This window comes from Pelophylax lessonae, assembly GCF_965119305.1.
Source record: "Pelophylax lessonae genome assembly, chromosome: 13".
NCBI lineage: Eukaryota > Metazoa > Chordata > Amphibia > Anura > Ranidae > Pelophylax > Pelophylax lessonae.
Genome location: NC_138780.1, coordinates 139,789,991 through 139,807,623, shown reverse-complemented (window position 1 = coordinate 139,807,623; position 17,633 = coordinate 139,789,991).

Sequence of the window (17,633 nt, the reverse complement as noted above, 5' to 3'; positions counted from 1 at the left end):
CAGCGTTTTGCATACAGGGAAGTGTAGTGGAGGGGTCTAGGGTCTTTTAGACCCTCGATCCCTCCATAAAGAGTACCTGTCACTGCATATTGCTGTCACAAGGGATGTTTACATTGCTTGTGACAGCAATAAAAGTGATCAGATTTTATTTTTTTTTAAACCTGTGTTAAGATTAAAAAAATAAATAAATAGGAAAAAAAATAAAATAAATTTTAGCCTTCCCCGTCGCGGTTAGCTCGCGCACAAAAGAAAACGCATATGGAAGTCAAGCCGCGAATGAAATCACTGTTCAAACAACACATGTGAGGTGTCGCTGCGATTGCCAGAGCATGAGCAATAATTAAAAAAATAGAGCTACACTCTAACTCTAAACTGGTAATGGTTACAAAATTTTAAAGCGTCGCCTATGGAGATTTCTATTGACCGTAGTTTGTCGCCATTCCACGCGTGTGCGCAATTTTAAACCGTAACATGTTGGGTATCTATTTACTCAGCGTGACATCATCTTTCACAATATACAAAAAAATGGGCTTACTTTACTGTTTAGTTTTTTTAAATGCAGTGAAATTACATTTTTCGTAACTTTTCCAAAAAAATGGCGTTTGAAAGACCGCTGCGCAAATACCACGTGACAAATATTGCAATGACCTCAATTTTATTCTCCAAAGTCTTTGCTAAAAAAAATATATATAATGTTTTGGGGTTCTAAGTAATTTTCTAGCAAAAAATACTGATTTTTCTTGTAAACAAAAAGTGTCAAAAATAGGCCTGGGGCTTAAGTGGTTAAAATCTTATTTTAATTTACGTAAAATGTAATAAATTGTACATGTTGTAATATATTTCCAATATCAGTGGGATTGATACAAAAGGGTACAGTATACATATACTTATTTGTACAAAGTTTTGCACATGCAGAGATCCCATTAATGTATCCGACGCTTTTCAGAGACAAATAGCTCCTTCTTCAGGATTAACCCTACAAGTAGTATAAAAGTATCTACAGTAAAATCATAAATGGCAAAAAAATATATATACAAGGTTCAAGAATTGTATATTATACTCACAGAACAGTACCCAGAAAAGAGTATCTCTCACAAAATCAAACCAGGGAAGACACAAATGCCACCACTCCTGTTGAAATTCTCAAAACCCTATTTAAACCACACATTACTGGCTGCTCACTGTGCTCTCCGCCCTGCATGGGAACTGCTTGAAACTTTATTTTTATCCTGGGATCCCTTAAAATTCAGGTAAGCAGACTGGTCTGGCTTAGTCAAGTACTTAAAAAGACTCTCATTAAATACCTTATGTGACTTAGCTAACCATGGTACTTTTATATTTTGCACTTTTGGATTTGTTCAGAATATATTTTTTCTTTCCCTTTTTACTTATTACATATTTTGTTTGTTATACTAATAATAGGTCTTACTACCTTCTGGGCAAGCCAAAAAAAAAATCTATTTTACTGCCCCCAGGCTTTTACCCTCTATATTACAGATCCCCTACCTTTATTGTAACCAGGATAATATAGCTCATCTGGATTTCTTGTATTAGGTCCAGCATATTTAGTGGAGGTATGTGCTTTAAGAATCCACTATTTGTTGTTTGTTATCCCTGTTTGATTTTATGAGAGATACTATCCTCTTCTCTGGGTTCCCTTCTTTGAGTATAATATACATTTCTTGGACCTTGTATATATTTTTTTGCCCTTTGTGTTTGTTCTAATATACGTTGATGTTACTGTAGATCAGGGATCACTAAATGGCAGACCGCGGTCCGAATCCGGACCCAGTTAATGTCTCATCCGGACCCCTGCGGTCCCACCCTTTAGACCTGTTCTGCCTACAGCCATTACCACTGCCAGTCTCACAGAGCCAACAGCTGGAGGCAGGACAGCTATAGACAGAGGGCAGGGGCTATACAAGTTAACAAGCAGGTGATTGCTTGCGAGGATACAGGGCGGTCATTGCACAAACATGCGATTCGGACCTCTGCTGGAAGAATATTTTACTGACTGGACCTTTGTAAATTTTAATTCAATACCCCTGCTGTAGATCATACTATACAGCTTGCAGAGTTAACCCCTGAAGAAGGAGCTCTTTGTCTCTGAAATACATCAGATACCCTCACGTGATCTCTGCATGTGCAAAACAATGTACAAATAAGTATACACTGCATCCAGAAAGTATTTACAGTGCTTCACTTTTTCCACATTTTGTTATGTTACAGCCTTATTCTAAAATGGATTAAATTCATTATTTTCCTACAAACAATACCCCATAATGACAATGTGAAAGAAGTTTGTTTGAAATTTGTGCAAATTTATTAAAAATAAAAAAGGAAAAAATCCCATGTACATATTTCTAGTAGGGAAATTATTATAGGAAACCTATAAAAAATCTCCACCCTGCACCAAGATATCACTGTACAGAATCTAAAAGAATAACAAGGGAGCAGCTGCCTTAAATAATAAAACACAAATAAAAAAATAAATGTTCTCATTCAATGAATATACAACAAAAAGCAGCGCTCATTAAGTCAGTAACAATGAAAATTCAGGACAATAGTAAAAATCCTTTGAGGAAAGTCCATAGGATAATGTTATATGTTAATGTTATCCACAGCCCTCTGATGAAGTAATGACGAAACACGTTAGGGCGTGACCATGCGGCTTCTATGATTCAGGTCTGAACCCTCTGCAGCCCATAGGAGACCGCGCGACGGTACGGGGTGAGAGGCAGATGTTATCTGCAATTTTATTCATTTGTGCCTTTTACATTTTATGCTTGTAAGTGCAATGGATGAGGGGAGTTTTTGCTGTTATCAATAAAACTTTACAGTATAACGCTATGGGCTGTTCCCCTTGTGCCTTTGCATTGTGAGCATGCAATTAATGGTAATCGGCTGGAAAGGGATTTAACTCTGGAGGTTGCTGAGTGAGCCCTGGTACCTGCTATCTATGAGGAAGGAGTTGAGCCTGGTTGATTCTATAAGGGTCCTATGTTCAAAACGCCTATTTTGAGTGGATTGTGGGGAGTTCTCTACCATGGGGAGAGGGATCCACGAGGTGCGGTGATGGTTCTACGATTGGTGGGATTGCCACACTTACCTTTCAAGCCACGATTTCATCTGGTGTTATATGGACTGTATAACATTATCCTATGGACTTTTCTCAAAGGATTTTTATTAATGTCCTGAATTTTCATTGTTACTGACTTAATGAGCGCTGCTTTTTGTTGTATATTCATTGAATGACAACATTTATTGTTTAATCCCATGTACATGGGTATTCACAGCCTTTGCCATGACACTCAAAATTGAGCTCAGGTGCATCCTGTTTCCACTGATCATCCTTGAAAAGTTTTTACAACTTGATTGGAGTCCACAAAATTCAGTTGATTGGACATGATTTGAAAAGATATAGATCTGTCTATATAAGATCCCACAGTTAACAGTGCATCTTAGAATACAAACCAAGCCATGAAGTCCAAGGAATTATAATGTATGTAGACCTGCTAGACAGCATTGTATCGAGGCACAGATCTTGGGGAAGGGTACAGAAACATTTCTGCAGCATTGAAGGCAGGGCCGGACTGGGAATGAAAACCAGCCCTGGAAATAATTTCATACCAGCCCCATAGCATTATTATACCGGCCCAACAACATAGCGCCATTATTTTCTTCTTCATAAAAGGGAAAACCATGCATTTTAAAGCACATTTGAAAACTGTATTATATATAGATAAGACAGATATGTTCTGGCAATATATGCTACAGCATAGCAACACAGGACAGATGGTTAGAGGCTGCATATTGGATGGAACAGGAGACATCTTAGGCTGTGCGGACATGGTACAGGAGAGGTCAGAGGCTGTGCGGACATTGTACAGGAGAGGTCAGAGGCTGTGCGGACATGGTACAGGAGAGGTCAGAGGCTGTGCGGACATTGTACAGGAGAGGTCAGAGGCTGTGGACATTATACAGGAGAGGTCAGAGGCTGTGCGGACATTATACAGGAGAGGTCAGAGGCTGTGCGGACATGGTACAGGAGAGGTCAGAGGCTGTGCGGACATTGTACAGGAGAGGTCAGAGGCTGTGGACATTATACAGGAGAGGTCAGAGGCTGTGCGGACATTATACAGGAGAGGTCAGAGGCTGTGCAGACATTATACAGGAGAGGTCAGAGGCTGCGGACATTATACAGGAGAGGTCAGAGGCTGTGCGGACATTATACAGGAGAGGTCAGAGGCTGCGGACATTATACAGGAGAGGTCAGAGGCTGTGCGGACATTATACAGGAGAGGTCAGGGGCTGTGCGGACATTATACAGGAGAGGTCAGAGGCTGTGCGGACATTATACAGGAGAGGTCAGAGGCTGCGGACATTATACAGGAGAGGTCAGAGGCTGCGGACATTATACAGGAGAGGTCAGGGGCTGTGCGGACATTATACAGGAGAGGTCAGAGGCTGTGCGGACATTATACAGGAGAGGTCAGAGGCTGTGGACATTATACAGGAGAGGTCAGAGGCTGCGGACATTATACAGGAGAGGTCAGAGGCTGTGCGGACATTATACAGGAGAGGTCAGAGGCTGCGGACATTATACAGGAGAGGTCAGAGGCTGTGCGGACATGGTACAGGAGAGGTCAGAGGCTCTGCGGACATTGTACAGGAGAGGTCAGAGGCTGTGCGGACATTATACAGGAGAGGTCAGAGGCTGTGTGGACATTATACAGGAGAGGTCAGAGGCTGTGCGGACATTATACAGGAGAGGTCAGAGGCTGTGCGGACATTATACAGGAGAGGTCAGAGGCTGTGCGGACATTATACAGGAGAGGTCAGAGGCTGCGGACATTATACAGGAGAGGTCAGAGGCTGCGGACATTATACAGGAGAGGTCAGAGGCTGTGCGGACATTATACAGGAGAGGTCAGAGGCTGTGCGGACATTATACAGGAGAGGTCAGAGGCTGTGTGGACATTATACAGGAGAGGTCAGAGGCTGTGCGGACATTATATAGGAGAGGTCAGAGGCTGTGTGGACATTATACAGGAGAGGTCAGAGGCTGTGCGGACATTATACGGGAGAGGTCAGAGGTTGCGGACATTATACAGGAGAGGTCAGAGGCTGTGTGGACATTATACAGGAGAGGTCAGAGGCTGTGCGGACATTATACAGGAGAGGTCAGAGGCTGTGTGGACATTATACAGGAGAGGTCAGAGGCTGTGCGGACATTATACAGGAGAGGTCAGAGGCTGTGCGGACATTATACAGGAGAGGTCAGAGGCTGCGGACATTATACAGGAGAGGTCAGAGGCTGTGCGGACATTGTACAGGAGAGGTCAGAGGCTGTGTGGACATTATACAGAAGAGGTCAGAGGCTGTGCGGACATTATACAGAAGAGGTCAGAGGCTGTGGGGACATTATACAGGAGAGGTCAGAGGCTGTGTGGACATTATACAGGAGAGGTCAGAGGATGTGCGGACATTATACAGGAGAGGTCAGAGGCTGTGTGGACATTATACAGGAGAGGTCAGAGGCTGTGCGGACATTATACAGGAGAGGTCAGAGGCTGTGTGGACATTATACAGGAGAGGTCAGAGGATGTGCGGACATTATACAGGAGAGGTCAGAGGATGTGAGGACATTGCACAGGAGAGGTCAGAGGCTGTGCGGACATTGCACAGGAGAGGTCAGAGGCTGCGGACATTATACAGGAGAGGTCAGAGGCTGCAGACATTATACAGAGAGAACTGACATGGACATCTAAGGGGACAGCAGTAAGGCACACTCTCAGGCTCACCTGCTGCAATCACATCATGCTGCTGCTGCTGCTGGCACAAGAAGTTTTGTGTGGGACAGTGTGGGAGGAGGGATCGGCGTCGGCGCGCCCGTGTCAGTCTTGCTGGCACAGGCAGTCAGAGTCAGTTGGTCCATCATCCACCCCGCCGTGCAGCCGCTGCGTGACGTCATGCCGCTCACAGCGGCTGACGTGGAATAGTGAATATCGGACGGACCGTCCGTCACTCTGTAGCGTAGCGCAGCGGGGGCCGGGGGCGGGGCTGCAGCGGCCATCATCACAGCGGAGCGGCCCCAATGCTTAAAGCGGCGCCGCGGCCCTGTGTTAAAGCGGCGCTGCGGCCCCATGTTAAAGCGGCCCCATGTTACAGCGGCCCCAGGGCCGGCGGCCCACCGGGAAATTTCCCGGTATCCCGGTTAGCCAGTCCGGCCCTGATTGAAGGTCCCAATGAGCACAGTGGCCTTCATCATCTGTAAATGGAAGAAGTTTGGAACCACAAGGACTCTTCCTAAAGCAGGCCACCAGGCCAAACTGAGTGATCGGGGGGGGGGGGGGGGGAGGGCCTTAATCAAGCAGATGGCCAAGAACCTTCCAGAAGAACAACCATCTCTGCAGCACTCCACCAATCAGGCCTGTATGGTAGAGTGGCCAGACAAAAGCCACTTCTCAGTAAAAGGCACATAACAGCCCACCTGGAGTTTGCCAAAAGGCACATGAAGATTTAATTCTTTGGCCTGACTGGTAAGCATCATGTCTGGAGGAAGCCAGGCACCGCTCATTACCTGGCCAATACCATTCCTACAGTGAAGCATGGTGGTGGCAGCATTATGCTGTGGGGATGTTTTTCAGCGGCAGGAACTGGGAGATTAGTCAGGATCAAGGGACAGATGAGTGCAGCTATGTACAGAGAGATCCTTGATGAAAATCTGCTCCAGAGCGCTGTGGACGTCAGACTGGGGTGAAGGTTCATCTTCCAACAGGACAACAACCTTAAGCACACAGCCAAGATAACAATGGAGTGGCTATGGGACAACTCTGGAAATGTCATTGAGTGGCCCAGCCAAAGACCAGACTTGAACCCGATTGAACATCTCTGGAGAAATCTAAAAATGGCTGTGCACCGACGCTCCCCATCCAACCTAATGGAGCTTGAGAAGTCCTGCAAAAAAGAATGGGAGAAACTGCCCAAAAATAGGTTTTCCAAGCTTGTAGCATCATACAAAAAGACTTTAGACTGTAATTGGTGCAAAAGGCTCTTTAACAAAGTATTGCGAGAAGGCTGTGAATACTTATGTACATGGGATTTTTTTGTTTTTATTTTTAGTAATTTTGCAAAGATTTTAAACAAATTTTTTTCATGTTGTCATTATGGGGTATTGTTTGTAGAGTTTTGAGGAAAATAATGAATTGAATCCATTTTGGAATAAGGCTGTAACATAACAAAATGTGGAAAAAGTGAAGGGCTGTGAATACTTTCCGGATGCACTGTATGTGTACTGTACCCTTTTGTATCAATCCCACTAGTGTGGAATTTTTTAAACACATTACAACATGTACAAATCAATACATTTTATATGAATTAAAATTAAAGTTTATATTTTTAAGCTAAGTACCATTTTTTTAACCTATTAAAGTCCAACTTGAAGCGGAATATTTGTGTGTTATATATAGGGATGTTGGCCAGTACAACAGTGAACTTCTGATTTTGATTAGATCTTTAGGTTTACAAGTAGATAACGTTAGCATGAAGAAAACAACTGAATATATGTTCTCTTCCCCTCCATATAGCACTTATCTGGTTGTAGTGGGTTCCAGAAAGTGAGACCTCACAATAATACATTGAATCAAGGTATGAAATCTGAAAAAAAAAAAAATTAAAAGTGTCTTTTAAATTTTTTAGCTGGCAATGAACTTTTCATCACTTAGCAGGTGATGAACTTTTGTAGGTAAAGCTGATGATATAGAGGTGCACACCTATTTAATTATTTCCTTGACAATCTTTCATAGTATAATATATCCCAGGCATTTTCATAAAATTGGAATGTTTACATGTACATTTGTAAATGTTAATAATAGCTTATGTTAATTTTTACATTTAGTAGTTTATTAAGTACCAATCAGAGAGCACCATACTGGGAAGATCTAGTTCCAATCCACCTAGCTTGTATTATATTTTCTATACTTTCTGGGTTATCCTTTCTATGTATTGTTTTTCTGGTTTCTCCTTGTCAGGTTTCTCTTCATGTCTCTTGTCCTCTCTGCTCCACCTAGTCATACTTGTGTTATTTGTAGTCTGCCTCCCCACTTGTTGCTGTATCATTGTCAGATCAAGCCCTACCTTGAGCAACCCTATTACCATTTATCTTTATACTTTGTTCTTACCTTTGCAACTTTTTCAGTTTTTTTGTGTCTGTGCCTTGTATCCAGAGCAATGTTATGGTGTATGCTTGCCTTGCTTGAGCTTTGTCCCTGTTTTATGTTGATCATTCTGATATATTTGATTCACTTCTATCCCATATGCTCTGTTTGTCCAATCATTGCTCTTTTGCCTGTTGCTTTTATACCAGTTTTTCTTAGTACCCCAATCAGTGGCGGCCGGTGAGTTGGGGGCGCAGGGGCGACGCCCCCCCTATCCATGCATCTGGCCCCCTAATCTACATGCGGGACGCCGGGCACATGGAGTTCAATGGGGTATCTTTTTTTCTGAGTCACCTGATTAGAGCCAGAGGCTCTAATAGGCTTCAGTAAAGGGTGGACCCGGGGCGCAGAGCAGTGTGCCCCGAGCCCACCCATTGTGTGACAATAGCGAACCCGCTTCCTGATTGGCCGAAAGGCAAAACCATGCCATTGGCCGAGGAGGAGGCGGGAGGATTCGAGGAGGTGCCGGGGGACTGAGGAGAAGCCGACCGCTGCAGGTAAGTACACTGGTCGGGGGGGGGCACGGCACGCTGGTCACTCTGCATTGAAAGGGGGCACACTGGTCTCTCTGCATTGAAAGGAGGCACGCTGGTCACTCTGCATTGAAAGGGGGCACACTGATCTCTCTGCATTGAATGGGGGCACACTGATCTCTCTGCATTGAATGGGGGCACACTGATCTCTCTGCGTTAACTGGGGGCACACTGATCTCTCTGCCTTGAATGGGGGCACACTGATCTCTCTGCCTTGAATGGGGGCACACTGATCTCTCTCCATTGAATGGGGGCACGATGATCTCTCTGCATTGAAAGGGGGCATGCTGGTCATTCTGCATTGAAAGGGGGCACACTGGTCATTCTAGATTGAAAGGGGGCATGCTGGTCATTCTGCATTGAAAGGGGGCACGCTGGTCTCTCTGCATTGAATGGGGGCACGCTGATCTCTCTGCATTGAAAGGGGGCATGCTGGTCATTCTGCGCTGAAAGGGGGCATACTGGTCATTCTGCATTGAAAGGGGGCACGCTGGTCATTCTGCATTGAAAGGGGGCACGCTGGTCATTCTGCATTGAAAGGGGGCACCCTGGTCTCTCTGCATTGAAAGGGGGCACGCTGGTCTCTCTGCATTGAACGGGGGCACACTGGTCACTCTACATTGAAGGGGGCACACTATACCTTGATTACTGAAGGCCCCTTTCACACTTTTGTGACCTCAAAGTCACGCAATGTTTACAGCGTTTTTTGCCGCAAAGCAATGCCTATTACATTTTTCTGTTTGTGCCCCCCCAAAAAATTTTGAGCACCAGCCGCCACTGACCCCAATGTGTCTGTGCACAGGCTGTTTTAAGGTGCAATGAGCTTTAAATGGCTCCTGTGAGTAGGGGAAGCTTCTTTTACTATTCCACACTGCGCTACTTTAACCACTTCTGGACCAGAAGATTTCCCTCCTTAATGACCAGGACCAGGCCATATTTTGCAATTCGGCACTGCCACTGCGTTACTTTAACAGACAGTTGCGCGGTCGTGCCACGCTGTACCCAAATAAAATTGATGTGCTTTTTTTCCCACAAATAGAGCTTTCTTTTGGTAGTATTTGACCACCTCTGCGATTTTTTTTGCGCTATAAACAAAAAAATAGCAACAATTCTGAAAAAAAACTATATTTTTCACTTTCTTCTATATAACATTCCCAAAAAAAAATGTAAAAATCAAAATGTTTTAACATTTTAGGCCAATTTGTTTTCTGCTACATATTTTTGGTAAAAAAAATCACAATAATCGTATTTTCATTGGTTTGCGCAAAAGTTATCGCGTCTACTAACTATGGGAAAGATGTATGTCGTTTTTATTGTTTTTTTTTCTTTTACTAGTAATGGCGGCAATCTGCGATTTTTTTTGCAGGACTGCGACATTGCGGCGGAAAGATCGGACCCCTAACTGACATTTATGATACTTTTGGGAGGACCAGAGACATTACTACAGTAATCAGTGCTAAAAATATGCACTGTTACTGTATTAATGACACTGGCAGGGAAGGGGTTAACACTGTGGGTGATCAAGGGGTTAAATGTGAGTCTAGGGAAGTGTTTCTAACTGGGGGGGGGGGGGGGGCTTGTGAAATGGTCACAGAGACCTGTGATCCAATATAGCAGGATCACAGGGGCTCTGTGATCATTCCAGAGAGAAGCACGGTCTGCTGTGTTTACAAGTAGACCCGTCTCATGATATAAATAAAGAACAGGGGTTTAGTTGACACGCATTTGCAAACGCATGTGTAAGCTGCAGAGCCACGACACGGCACCCTGTTTTACACTGCATCCACCAAGGGGTTGGAGGTGTATGCTTCTCAGCTGGTCGTTTTCAGTTTGTACCATCTTAAGAACATTGCTATTAGAGTTTTGAGATACTAGACCAGTCATGGATGGAGGTGGGTTGGGGGAAGTTTGGGCTGCTCCCTCTCACCTGCCTCCTACCCATCCATTAGCAGCCATGTGCTCCCAGAGTGGAGACACTCAAATTAAAAGTGTTAGGACTGCAGATAAAACAGGGTGCCGTGTCGTGGCTCTGCAGCTTACACATGCGTTTGCAAATGCGTGTCAAGTAAACCCCTGTTCTTTATTTATATCATGAGACAGGTCTACTTGGTTGGTGGCAGACTGGAGGGTGAGTACATCAGACTAGGGGCTGGCTGGCTTCCATGCACCTCTCTTAATCCTTTTCAATTAATTTTTTCCAATGTACCCTCATATTATCTTGACAATCATCTTAAGCAAAAGGCTTCCCCTAGAAAACTGGCCCTATCAGCATTCATACCTAAATACAATGGATTTAATATACTACAATCACATTGATCTATTTTCTTGTGATGATCTTTTAGGCATTCCTGTGGCATACTAAGCATTTGCATTGTGTAAAAGAGATTATTTTCTGCTTAATCTGCTGAGGATAATTGTGCAAAAGCATAGAGTCTGAAGCATGTCAAAATATTTGCCATATAGACATGAATGGATTATATGCTGCACAGTTTGACTCTAATTGATGAAGCTGAGCATGGATAGCACAAGGTAACAGCTAACTAAGTAACCTATCATATTGGGAGATACAAATGTACATGTGGCTTACTGTATATGTTCTTTTCTATAAGTACCTTCAGGTAAGTGAGCATATTATAGTAACCTATTAAAAAAACAATCCAAGCGTAGGGACTCTTCTTTAAACAGGAGGGTCCCTACTCCCTAGCCTAAATGTAGTGTTGCTGGGCTTTAGTCAGCCTGAAAATGGTTTTATAGCTCTGCTTTCCTCAGGTTCGACCAAGCTCAGTATTATTATTCGCTTCTTCCTGCTATTGGAGAGTGTTCCTGGCAATAATGTAAAGGAGATCCAATAACCCAAGGTCTGATTGTTTATGTCTCCCTGGCCAACCACTAGGAGGTTTATTGCCTAAAGGGCATGCTGGGAGAGGATATAAATATATGGGAGTGACCTTGAAAAGCTTTCTTGCCACTCAGGCCTGTTGCCTGGGGAGGACATGCTGTGTTACAGAGAGACCCAAGCTTGGGGACAGAAGCTTCCTGCTGTCTTGCTGTAGGGTATATCCAGGGAAAGTGGAACTAGGGATGATGCTTTGTCACCTGAAAAGTGCCCAGGTAAGTTGGGTAGAAGCTACTGCTGGTGGTAATTACCAGAAGTTCTGGTGGCTCATTAAGGAGTATTGTTGAATAAAAGATGCACAAAAGTCTGAATGGTACATTGTGCCTATCTGACTTAAAGGTCCTTTTTCTGTATTCACTGTAAATGGATATCCCATGTATTTTTTGGATATCCTATGCCCCAATCCCACTTTTCCAGGGTTTATTGGCTATAATAAACTCTGTTAAACTGCCTTAAAGCTCCCAATTTTTTTCCACTCCCTCAAGAGAGGGATTTTGCCCTGAGGAGAAATGCTAGCCCACTAAGCTGCCTGGCAGTCCTTAACTAAGGATAAGGGAGATGCTACATCAGAACTCTACCAAGCAGAACACAGTATAGTGATTTAACTAAGCCATGGCCCCCAGGGTACATTTTGTGAGCCTCTTGAATCTCAGGATTGAGGTGAAAGGTGAAATGCTAGCTTACAGAGTTGCCTGGGAGTCCTTAACTGCCTTCAGAGGGCAAGGGGGATGCTATATCAGTCCTCTATCAAGCAGAACAATACACAAGGTACCAGGAGGGGTAAGAAAGGTAAAGAAACATTTTCATTTTTATGTAATAGCTGGATCAGAAGACTGGAACGCCACGCCGAAAAATTGAAATCCAGAAAAAGATTTTATTCCAAATCTGTAATACACTTGATAGGCAACAGGCTTTGGGGCGCACTGTGCCCCCTTCATCAGGTTGAAAGGCACCAGCTATTGAGAGCTTTGACTGTAGATAAATGTAATCTTCAAAAGTTTTGGTCCCCTTCGGCAACAGGTGTGTGTGCCCAAATGACAACCAGGAAGACTATTCCTCATGATGCACAGTTCTTTATTACATTACATTCCTCTTGTGAGAAACACCACACAAGTGTAGGCTTCTTTTTTGGGGGGGGGGAGAAATTACTCTCCCCAAACAGGGTAGTGCGATAAAACTATAATGAAATAAAAGAACCAGAACCTTTGCTAAGTGAAAGAGTGGGTTTGATTATAAAGTTAGCAGTGCCTTCACCCAGGACAGAGCCTCTGTGAACAGGGGGGATTCCTGGGAAATTAACAAGTAATCTAATCAAAGTATTTGGAAGCAGAGGAACTACTGCAACCAAAATTTAACATTACCTATAAAGATATAGATGCACACCTGTATGGAAATAATAAAAGCTCTAAATGAGAAAAGATTAGGAATAGTACATACTGTACATTTAATGTATAAACAGGTATTATCAGCAAAGGGCTCAACAAGAGTTCTGGCGGAATTGTATGTAGCACCCTCCTAGGTAGGTGCTAGAAGAGAGAATATAGTTTTTGGATCTTTTCTGCTTATCAGAGAGATCGCCAAGTAAATGTATATTGCTCTCTGTCTACCAGAGAGCAGGATCTGTTAGTGAGGTCTGCTCATGGTGCACAGGTGCAGCTCAGTTTCTCTGAAGTGTTTCACCCTGGTCCAATAGGGAGGCATACTGGACAGTGGGAGGAAGCCTGACAAATGAGTGCACAGGCATTTAGTACAGCCCTGGTGATTGGCAGAGGAAAGTGCCTTGGTGCATGCTGGGGTATTGTATAAATGCCAAAGGCACATCTGCTCAGGGTCTTTCACCTGGAGAGCCAGGTCCCATAGGGAGGGGGCAGCTGCCCCTCCTCTGTAGAAGCTGCCATGAGGCCTCCGGTGGTCAATCTTAGGGCCGGAGAATCAGAGAGGAGCTGAACCCAGAGGTTCTGCAGAGATGACTGAAGGGGAGACACTAGAGAGGAACTGATTCTGCCTACAGTGAGTACAGATCTGTGTTGTGGGGCCTGTTCTGAGAGTGCCACCCCTTCTGTGGAAGAGTCAGTGGACGGGTGTCAGTCAAGGAGATGCTAGAGAGTGTCCCGAAGATAAATTATTTGCAACAAGTCTGCTGCTAGAGAGAGCAAGAAGACTTAATTCTTCCATACAAGTGGCAGTATGGGTAAAGCAGTGTGTCTGCTTCCACAAGAAACCTGGTGAGGCCAAGTGAGAGTTGTCCTTATCAACTGTAAATAGTTCAAGTTGGAGTATCCCACTATTCCTTTCTCCCATCCAAGTTCCACAATAAATATAAAACCAAATGCTCTGGACTGTTTATTGAGTAATGAGCAACTGGGAGTAAGGATGGATGAGTTAACTGAACCTAAGTGACTGTCTGCAGGTAATCAGAGGAGGCCCAAGAAGTCAACACACAGCAGGCCCTATGGGGACAGTACTACATGTACATATATACTTGGGTATATGTAATTGTTAATAAAAATAAGTCAAGATATCTGACCTGATTCCGAAGCCGTTCCGACCCGATCCAACGCTGAGCTGTCAGCCGCGACTTCGCTGTGGAGGCGGGTGCAGAGGACACATCTGACAATGAAAGCCCCATAGTAAGCCTATGGGTCTATGGGTGACGTCAATCCCCATTCATTTCACAGCTGTTGTTGGCAGTGGCCTCTGCAGAGCTTCTGCCACTGGAGACAGGAATGGATCGGCTTCAAAAAAGGTATGTACACTGATTTCTTCTTTACAGGGTTAGATAGGTTAGTGTTAGATTGTGGATGTCTGTAGATACAGGGATTTTAGTGTTAGGGAGGACTTACACTTTAAGTCAACCAATCGCATGTATATATTTCCATCAATAGGAAACCTCCATTCTGGAAGCACAACAACCTGTTGAAGAACTGATGAAAAAATGACAGCATTCAAAACAGCCAAACTTGGCATTTGAATGCTTTTAAGTGCAGAGGAGGGGTTTGGGGTCTTTTAGACCTCAGATCCCTCCACAAGAGTACCTGTTAAGTGATTAAAAAAAAAAATTTTTAAATGTATCAAAATAGGTAATGGCCAAAATATTGGTATCGGCAACGCTATCGGTCGATCACTAGTTTTGATGCTTGTATACTACAAATTCTAAGCACAGCTTCCAGAAAATAATATTCTTTCAATCTACATAAAAGTATAGGATTTCATTTACAAAAAATCTTTTATCAAGAATTTGTGAAGCCTGTAAGAAAATACATTAATAAAAATGCCTTATGTAATATCATCATTGTAAAGCATTCCCTCTTGTAGTCACTTATGTTTGTGTAAGGTAAAGGTGTTGTCACATTTTATCTCACAGGCCAGCGGATAGGTAATGCTCCCATTTATGCTGTTGTCAGTATTTATCATCCAGTGAGCTAGGCATATAATTCAGTGGCATACAGAAGGCAGAGAGCTCAAGCTGAGTCAAATGTTCCTCTAAATGATGAAGAAATTTCATTCATGCAGTGAATGAATTAACATGCTTGTTATTTTTTTTTTTTTTTTGTTATATAAATAAAGCAACGCACAAGGATTGTACTTTAAATATATATATTTTTTTTATTCTTTATTAAAATTGCTTTTCTTGCTAAACAACAGTTGATAATTAATGAAATACTAGGGCTTTTAACTGCTCCTGGGCTTACATTAGCTTCCCGTGGTCTTACATTAGTGTTGCTCCTAATAAACAGTGTATAACAAAAATATAGATTATACTTACCGTTTCCAGAAGCTCAACAGCAGCATTGCAGCAAGACTGTTTCCTATCACCTATTAATGGAAAAATAGGGGAAAATAGGGTGGATTAAAGATTCACCTATTCCCATAACATCCAGTGCATTCCAAATAATCAAACACAACCTACTATCAGCAACAACCAAAATAAGCTAATTTTCACAATTTACCACCTTGGGTAGCTACCCAAAATATAAAAAACAAACACAAGTTGTTTTGTCAAGGGCATTTCGTGTCAAAGAGCTGCCTAACCATTACACGCAACAACATAAAACTTCATTCCACCCTGTGAAAATGAATTACCACTTTACGACCACCCTATTGTAGCTTTACTGCTACAGGGCGGGAGCTGTGCACAGAATCACATATATATATGTATGTATATACGCGATCCCGCACTTCTGGGTCACCGCTGGCTTCCGCTGTGATTGTACACAGCGGGAGCCGATCAGTGGGTACCGCGGACTTAATGTCTGCTGGCACCCGCCATTCATTTGGTTCACAGGCAGAATGCCAGTCTGGCTATGTAAACAAGGCAGATTGCCGTTCTGTCAGTAGGGAAGGCATGGATCCTGTGTTCCTGCAAAGCAGGAACGTGGATCCATGCCTTCCCCTAGTAAAAGCACCTCCCCCACAGTAAGAAAATACCAGCTAGGCCCTTTGATCTCCCCTGATGTTAACGCCTTCCCAGACAGTGTCATTAGTACAGCGACTGTGCATATTTTTATCACTGATCACTATATTAGTGTTACCAGGGCTTTTTTTCTCAGAGAATAGGTGCCGGAACTCCTCCTTTCTGAGTCAATTCTTGTCTTTGCCCCCTACCCACTTCCAAGAACTTTCTTGATTCCACCCCCCACGCACCTCTCAGTACCGCCCCTTTTAGAGGATACAGAGCCAAGTACCATTTCCTGGTGCTAAGTAATTTGTATGGCAACAATAGACCCCCCCCCCCCCAGCCACAATAGATATCCCCCAGCAACAATGGACCCCTACAAAAAAAATGCCACCCTAGCCCAGCAATAGATCTTGAGCACCATGCAACAGATCTCCCAGCAGCAAGCATCGATAGACCCCTCCCTCAACAGAAAAAGACAAGCAACAATTGCCCCCCCCCCCCCCAGCAACATAAGCACCCCTCCAGCAAACAGAAGCAACAGACGTCTTCAGCAACAATAGATCAACATGCAAAAAAGATCCCCTCCAGCAACAATAGATCCCCCAGCAGTCAGAATTGATAGCTCCTCCAGCACACCCCAGTACCCCTTGTACTTGTACATTAAGTACTAGAGGTGCCGGAACTGAGTTCCCCCGCGTTCCCGCTGAAAAAAAGCCCTGAGTGTTACTGGTTCCCAAAAAAGCGTCAAAAGTGTCAGTTGGTGTCCGATTTGTCCACCCCAATATCACAGTCCTGCTATAAGTAACTGATCGCCACCATTACTAGTAAAAAATAAATAAATAAATAAAAAATTATATAAATATATTCCATAGTTTGTAGAATTGATGAAGAAATTTGATTTTTTACATTTTTTTTATTAGATATGTTTTATAGCAGAAAGTAAATATATTGTTTTTTTTTTTTTTTCAAAATTGTCATTCTTTTTTTGTTTATAGCATAAAAAAAAAAAAGCAGAGGCGATGAAATATCAGAAAAAGAGAACTCTATTTATGGGTTAAAAAAATGTTTCGGGTACCTGCAGCATCCATCCACACCCACCCAATCTCATACAACATTTAGGATCTCTTTTCCTGTTTAGCCTTCATATTCTCTCAAAAAGTTGGATGATGTCTTAGAAATAATGAATGGAAGATACAGACCTGGCAAAGAACTCAAGTTTGATTTTTTTTAGTAATTACTGTATATCTGCTAGAACAGCAAAATATGGACCTCAAATGAAGAGAGCCTTGAACCGTCTTGAAAAGAGAAATATCTGACACGGTTCCAATGACAGTTCAGTTCAGATTCCATGTGGTATATGTTCATCAAATTGGCTGTGATTTGCAAAAGTGTATGTCTGGGCCAAAAAATAAGATTTTTGTATTTACTGTAAAATCTGTTTCTTGAGTTCCATTGAGGGACACAGGGCTGCAGTAAGTTATTCTACTGTCCACAAGACATTTGGACACTGGCAAAACAAAAAACATTACACCAGTCCTTTTAGAGCCCATTCACATTAGCGCGACTTGTCAGCCTGACAAGTCGCG